Here is a 7589-nt window from a genome sequence, read left to right as displayed (position 1 = left end):
TATATTTTAAAAAAATTGAACATAAATCTCTTTTTGTCAGAAACGTACTATTGTTTTCTTCTCTTCCAAAGCTGTAACTATGTTAAGGTGTAGCCTTGATCCCATGCTGGATCTCCAAGATTGTAGCCTGAAATTTCCTATGGTTTGTTGTTTTTCACTTATTTATTTACTAGCCATACCCGTGCGCTCCACTGCACCCGTTAGAAATAAATATAAAGTAATTACATAATTAAAATAGGACATTTGATCCAGGGAACATTCGTGTTTGATAGAAGGATAAATCGTTTATTATGTTAATTTAAATTGTATTTAAAATATTAAAATGCGATCATTTTGATCCAGAGACAACTCATTCGGTCATAAAAATTATTTTAGGAAATACAAGAAACGAATGTACAGAATAGCCTATCAACTTTTCTGTGCATAAGAAGCTATTTTAATCTTATCTGTCCTCGATTCACTCAGAAGTTACTGCAATAACATTATAGCATTATGTCCATCTAGAGAAACTACACTTTCCAATGGTGAATTAATAATTAATTGTACAAATCGGTTAATTTAGCTTCCGACATTACTTCATACAAACACAGAAACATTCTCTGTAGGCTATGTTTCATAGCTCTCGATTGTTGTTGTCCAAGGCCCCTTATAGACGAAGTCATTTGTTTTTTATTTCATTACACTGCCTTAGATGGCGTTGTTATTGTAATTTTGAAACCCATTTATCTCATTAAATATCGGTCCTATCAAAATTTTGCATAGAATAAATCTTATCGGAAATTATTTTTAAAGAAACTTTTCTTATGTAATATTTTTCATGAAAATTAACAATAAGGGAGATATTTCGATTTATTTAATTCAAGCCCCCTTATAATCCCCCTTTTAAATAAAATATTTTGAATGCCATATAGCCTAAATTCTAAGTTACAACGAACTTAATTTATATTTCAATTTTCGTATAAATCGGTTCAGCCATTATCGCGTGAAAAGGTAACAAACATCCAGACAGACAGACATACAAACAAAAATGTCAAAAAAGCGGTTTTCGGTTTCAGGGCGGTTAATCGTATATGTTAGAGCCAATTATTTTTGGAAAATCGAAAATTACCAGAAAAATTTCCGCTACAGATTTATTATTAGAATAGATGTGATATTCCTTATTGCTTCAGTTGGTCATCCTAATCAAACAAAATAAGCATTCACCCCATAAGACACCAGATGCAAAATGGTCAGATCCAATTGTTACCAATCTTTGAAACTAATGAAAGAAATTAAGCTTGTAAATTGAATATATAGTTGAGGCTTGTTACAACTCTAAATTACAGGAGATTTCATTAAGCTGTATACAGAAGTCCACCTTTTGAACATTAATTCAAGTACTGCTAGTAGTGGTACTCAGTTCAACGAGTTTCTTCTTCAATGCCCATGCAGTAGAAGTTCCCCGCAGTGATAGCTAAATGCGTCCTTCACTTGGAAGGTAAGGCTACAATCTTGTGTCCAATTTCTTCTCCTCCTGCGATTATCGTCCAACAGTGTAGTGACAAATATTGTGACTGTTTATTAATTAAATACCTAGGGTGAGGCAGAAGCTATTTGGTAAGTCTCGACACACAGTGACAGGGTAAACATAGGCCTACCTGTTCTGCTTTTACGCTATTTATTGGGTTGCTGTACCATGTTCCTCCATCTTGATACTGAACTGATGCTGCTCTTCAACGTGCTTCTATAATTTCTGATAAATCTACGTATCTCCATATTTACTGAAAGCTACTATATTTAACGTAACCAAATGTCGGTACCTAAGTACCAATTTTATATGCTCATAGAACTATTTCTATACAAAAACAAAAGGGTAAACTCAAGAATCTTAGAAAAAAAATATATTTCAATACATACCTAGCCACTGTGGAAGTTGATAACATTGCCCAACAATCTTTATCCAGTGTCTGTTTCAATCGATTTTTATTTTGCAAACCTATGGATCAACAACTGGCTCTCTTCTGACAAAGGCAACATTTTACAGGTCATACAAAAAGAATCAAATGACCTGAAAAAGCTTGCTAAGATATATTCAAACATGGCGCTTGTTATCACTGCAGTGGTGGCTTTATAATGTACACATGATCCTGGGGCTTTATGTTCATTTTAATACACAATTATCAGAACCTGTAATACGTACATGTGTTTTCTCATGACCGGAATATAAAAAACAGCTGTAAGCCACACAAACTTACATAATTAACACGAGTAAGTCCGCTAGTTAATCAATTACTTAAAAATTGGAAATTTATCCTTTGAAGAGGTGGAAAAATTCAAATATCATGGAGCAACAGTAACAAATATAAATAACACTCGGGAGGAAATTAAATGCACAATAAATATGGGAAATGCCTGTCATTATTCGGTTGAGAAGATTTTGTCATCCAGTCTGCTCTCAAAAAAGCTGAAAGTTAGAATTTATAAAACAGTTATATTACCGGTTGTTCTGTATGGTTGCGAACTTGGACTCTCACTTTGAGAAAGGAACAGAGGTTAAGGGTGTTTGAGAATAAGGTGCTTAGGAAAATATTTGTAGCTAAGAGGAATGAAGTTACAGGAGAATGGAGAAAGTTACACAACACAGAACTGCACGCATTGTATTCTTCGCCCAACATAATTAGGAACATTAAATCCAGACGTTTGAGATGGGCAGGGCATATATAACATGTATGAGTGACTCCACAAATGCATATAGAGTGTTAGTCGGGAGGCCGGAGAGAAAAAGACCTTAGGGAAGGCCGAGACGTAGATGGGAGGATAATATTAAAATGGATTTGAAGAAGGTGGGATATGAAAGTAGAGAATGGAATAATCTTGCTCAGGATAGGGACTGATGGTGTTAATGAACCTCCGGGTTCTGTAAAAGCCATAAGTAAGTAAGTAAATTTTTCTTCTTTAACTGTGATAGCCATTATCCAGAAGTAGGTAAAACCATTAATTTTATTAATGTTTGAAACACTATAAAAATGCAAAATTCTCAACTAGATTTTATATCGACAGGAAGAAAATATAAAATAATGTTGACGATATTTGGCAGGTTCCCTGGGTCCCACCACTTACTTTTATATTTATAGACATATAAATACACATGAATAATTTCGAGGGAAAAATTGTTCCGGAGCCGGGTATCGAACCCGGGACCTTTGGTTTAACGTACCAGCGCTCTACCACTGAGCTACCCGGGAACTCTTTTTCTCCCCGGGTAGCTCAGTGGTAGAGCGTTGGTACGTTAAACCAAAGGTCCCGGGTTCGATACCCGGCTCCGGAACAATTTTTCTCCCCGGGTAGCTCAGTGGTAGAGCGTTGGTACGTTAAACCAAAGGTCCCGGGTTCGATACCCGGCTCCGGAACAATTTTTCCCTCGAAATTATTCAAATCAACTTTACAGGGAGTTATACCTGAAATCTTGATTTGCATATAAATACACATTTTTAGATTTGGAAAAAATTGTGTTCCTGATAATAATAATAGGCCTAATATACCGCTACTGCTTTTATGAACTGATTTAATAACTAATTCCTAAGAAATATTTTTCTGCATAACAATTTAACAATTACTCAGTGGCTATAACCATCATCATCATCTTTTTCTTTGCATCTATCATGAACCTCTGTGGAGAAAAAACATTTCTGACCGTGAAACGAGTGGCCCAGGGTTTTTCCTCAACACATTAAGAGCAAATGCTAGGAAACTTTCGGCGCTGGACCTTCGAATCATTTCACTGACATCATCTTCATTTCACTCAGATGCTAGATAACCATTGCAGTTGACAAAGGATCGTAAAATAAATCAATAAAAAATATCCTCTATCACTTCTAAGCGCTTTGCTCCCTCATATTTCTGATAGGACTATTCACTTACATGGCAAGCAGTAGGGAAACCGACGCTCTACTGATGTCGTTGTAATTATATTTCTTCATCTATTACGCACTTTGTTACAAATTAAGCATTTTGCAGTTTCATCCCTTTCCATAAACAAAAACATCTTCTTCCACTCAAAATTGAAGCTGTAGGTATCGGTGACCTTTGTTTGGAATGGAACATCCTGCACTCGTTTGTATTAACTAGAATTAAAATTATTGTAGCTACAATGGAATAATACTTATTAGATACTGTTTAGGGATTACTAGTACTGAATGCTCCCAGACCAGCCAACACTGAACTTCCAGTGGTTCCTACTATTTCTACACTAAGTAATCTCATTAAGCACATTAAAGACTTCAGTACCAGTTGCACAAGATTCAGCTCAGCAACACACATTGACCACACCTCAACCCTGCCTGATGGCAATAGTCATCTACTTATAATGAAAACTGATCAAAATGTTATTCATTTGTTAGAAGAAACCCTAGTTGAGGGCTACAGTATCCTACTGTTATGAGTAACTTATTGGATATGAGTTGACATTATTGTTATCACCACCACTATTATTATTATTATTATTATTATTATTATTATTATTATTATTATTATTATTATTATTATTATTACGTTGTCTACAGCCATGCTTATAGAAACTTTTTTATTCAGAATAGCTTCTGAAACAAGCTCAATAAATGCCAGTATAACTTCGCGAATCACTCTATATTATATGGACTGCAAATTAATCATAATTTAACACATGGTAAAGAGTTAACAGCATGGGGTATAATCACATGGGAAGCAACTTAGTTATTCCTTCAGAATTAATTTTTATCCAGGCTTCTCTGGTGTTGTCGATACATATCTTAATCGAATAAAACTAAGGAATCTCAATGTTAAATCAAAATCTGTCTTTACTGTCGACAACAATGCATTTTAATTTCTTTTTCTGAGACATTTGAAAAAAAGTGTGATGGTACAACAATGCACTGGGAACAGTGACTCTGATAGGCTGCTCAAAAATGAATATTATTTGTGCTGAAAGCTGTGACGACGTGCTGCCATCTGGTGACTCACACTGTAAACAGAGTTCCAGCAGTTGCCTCGTTCTCCGATTGCATTGCGATTATTAATTTTCTTTTGCCCAAAAAACTAAAGCAGCAGTTGATTAAGGGTTTAGGAAGGAGTGCTGTGATCAGCTCCTGCATATAGATTTATTTATGGTAACCATGGTCATGAAAGGGAAAGAGTGATCTATGTCCACCGGAACTAGACATACTGAAGCCACAAGAACTCTCTTGAACCATTAACCTGCCTACCTGCCTGCCTGCCTGCTTGAAGGAATGTTGTAACAGTAAACGAAGAGAATTTGTTGTATTTTTGTTTGTGAGGTATGGGACCATAAAATTTGTTCTCAAATATTTCTATGTAGCTACCTAGTAAATTTCAGGCTTACTCTCTGTAACCAATGTATGGCAATAAAAATAACACATTTGTCTATTGTTGCGAAAAGTTTTATTTCTTACCTTAAAAGTTGGTAAATTGCTATATGCAACATTCTTGTAGGCAGATATTTGGGTGCTGATATGATATGCCATTTACTTACTTAAATATTTTTCCCTTTTAGTAAATACTATCTAGTAAGGAACATTATTATAGGGACAACTGGTGTACTCACTTCTCTACAAGACTAGGGTGACCAGACGTCCTCTTTTGTCCAGACATGTCCTCCTTTTTAGGCCTTTGTCTGGGATCCAGGCGGATTAAAAAAAAAATCAAGAAATGTCCTCCTTTTCGTAACTTGTATGACTGATATTTTGAATTAGCTGTTTTGACGCCTTTCCAAGTAATTTTCGTCTAGGTGGCAGCCGCATGGACGGAATATACTCTTTGTCAATGTCATAAGTCCCTTTGCTCGTCCTTGTAATGACCATAGCTAGCAAATTGAGGTGCTAATATAAATCTAAATAGATATTTTCTGTCCTCTTTAATAATTTTATTATTGTCACCATGACTTTCATACATAGCTAACTACAAAATCATTATTATTTTTTTCATAATTATTTTGTAATAAAATAGATATTAACATACTTTTAAGTATGATATAAGGCTAAATCTGTACTGTAAATATTTTGTAATAATAGATATTGACGTAATTTAAAGTATAATATGGGCCTAAGCCTAAATCTAAGTACATACTTTCTGTCCTCTTTTTATCGATGTGAATCTGAATAATTTCGAGGGAAAAATTGTTCCGGGGCCGGGTATCGAAACAGGGACCTTTGGTTAAACGTACCAACGCTCTCCCACTGAGCTACCCGGGAACTCTACCCGACACCGATCCAATTTTTCCCTCTATATCCACAGACCTCAAAGTGGGCTGACAACAGTCAAGCAACCAACATTTGAGTGCACACTAACTCTGTGTGACTTTAAATTGTGGTTTTCTGTTACGTACAGTGACGTGTATTATGCAAATTAAGCTTTCAGGAATAACTCCCTGTAAAGTTAATTTGAATAATTTTGAGGGAAAAATTGTTCCGGGGCCGGGGAGAGCGTTGGTACGTTTAACCAATGATCCCGGGTTCAATACCCAGCCCTGGATGTGAATCTGGTCACCCTGTACAGGACTGTCTTCACGTGTCATATGCAGAAATTCGCTGTTCTAGTGTTAAGTTGTGGCGTGTCATCTCATTCACACAATAATATTAAACACATTTACACATTAACAGACTCTGATAGCAGGTGCCACCTGGTGCAAGGGAAAGGCCGATATCTATCTGTACTTACCATTGACCTTACAAAGTTCTTGTATAGAAAGTGTTGCAATGTATCACTCTATATAATGATTTAATTAATCTGTTGTAAAATGATTATGCAAGACGTTTTCAGTCAAATTTCCTAATTTAGGACAATCTCATTAAGTTTCCTCTTGGTGAACACAGTTTCTTCTTTCTTTGTTTTGTCAATACAGATTCAGTTTCTCTTCATGTAGAGCAGACTCCATCATTACAGCGCCCCATCAGGCTCCAGGTACTTGCCGCACAGGGTGAATGAACCGGGCACTGTACAGCTATGATGCTTGTTATCGCTGCAGTTACTCCTACTATTTCTACATAACGTAACTTCCACTCACTGCTGCCCAGAATCGTGCTCTCTGATAGTGACTGATGTAGAGGCACAACAGAGTCTTCTCACCTTCTTACAGATTGCGTTTTAACGTACGAATGTACGTTCAAGTGTGTAGAGGGTCCAGCAGAAATAATGAACACATTTTAAACTATAAAAAATATTTTAATCCCTACAACATAATCAAGATGTATTCACATAACCTGAAACTACACTTCTTGGAGATTCAGAAGCATTATTCATTTTTTGAAGACGACATCTATTAGATGTCAATGCACTGCTGTATGCGGTGACAGAAATTGTCCATTAACTTTCCTGACGTCTCTGGCTGTAGTCTGTTTATTTCCTCCTGGATTCGCTCCTTTAGGTCTTACAGGTTCGCACGTTGTTGACATAAACTTCCCCTTTGAGACAGCCTCAGAGGGAGAAATCAGAGGCTGCTAGGTCTGGAGAACGAGATGGCCATGGTACAACTTGCATCTTATAGGGATGGAATGTAAGATCTTCATGCAAAATCCGCTGCATGCTTCTGTCTGACATTTGCAGAGCAATGGCGTTTG

This window comes from Periplaneta americana, chromosome 6 (genome assembly GCF_040183065.1).
Source record: "Periplaneta americana isolate PAMFEO1 chromosome 6, P.americana_PAMFEO1_priV1, whole genome shotgun sequence".
Classification (NCBI taxonomy): domain Eukaryota; kingdom Metazoa; phylum Arthropoda; class Insecta; order Blattodea; family Blattidae; genus Periplaneta; species Periplaneta americana.
This window is presented reverse-complemented; position numbering follows the sequence as displayed.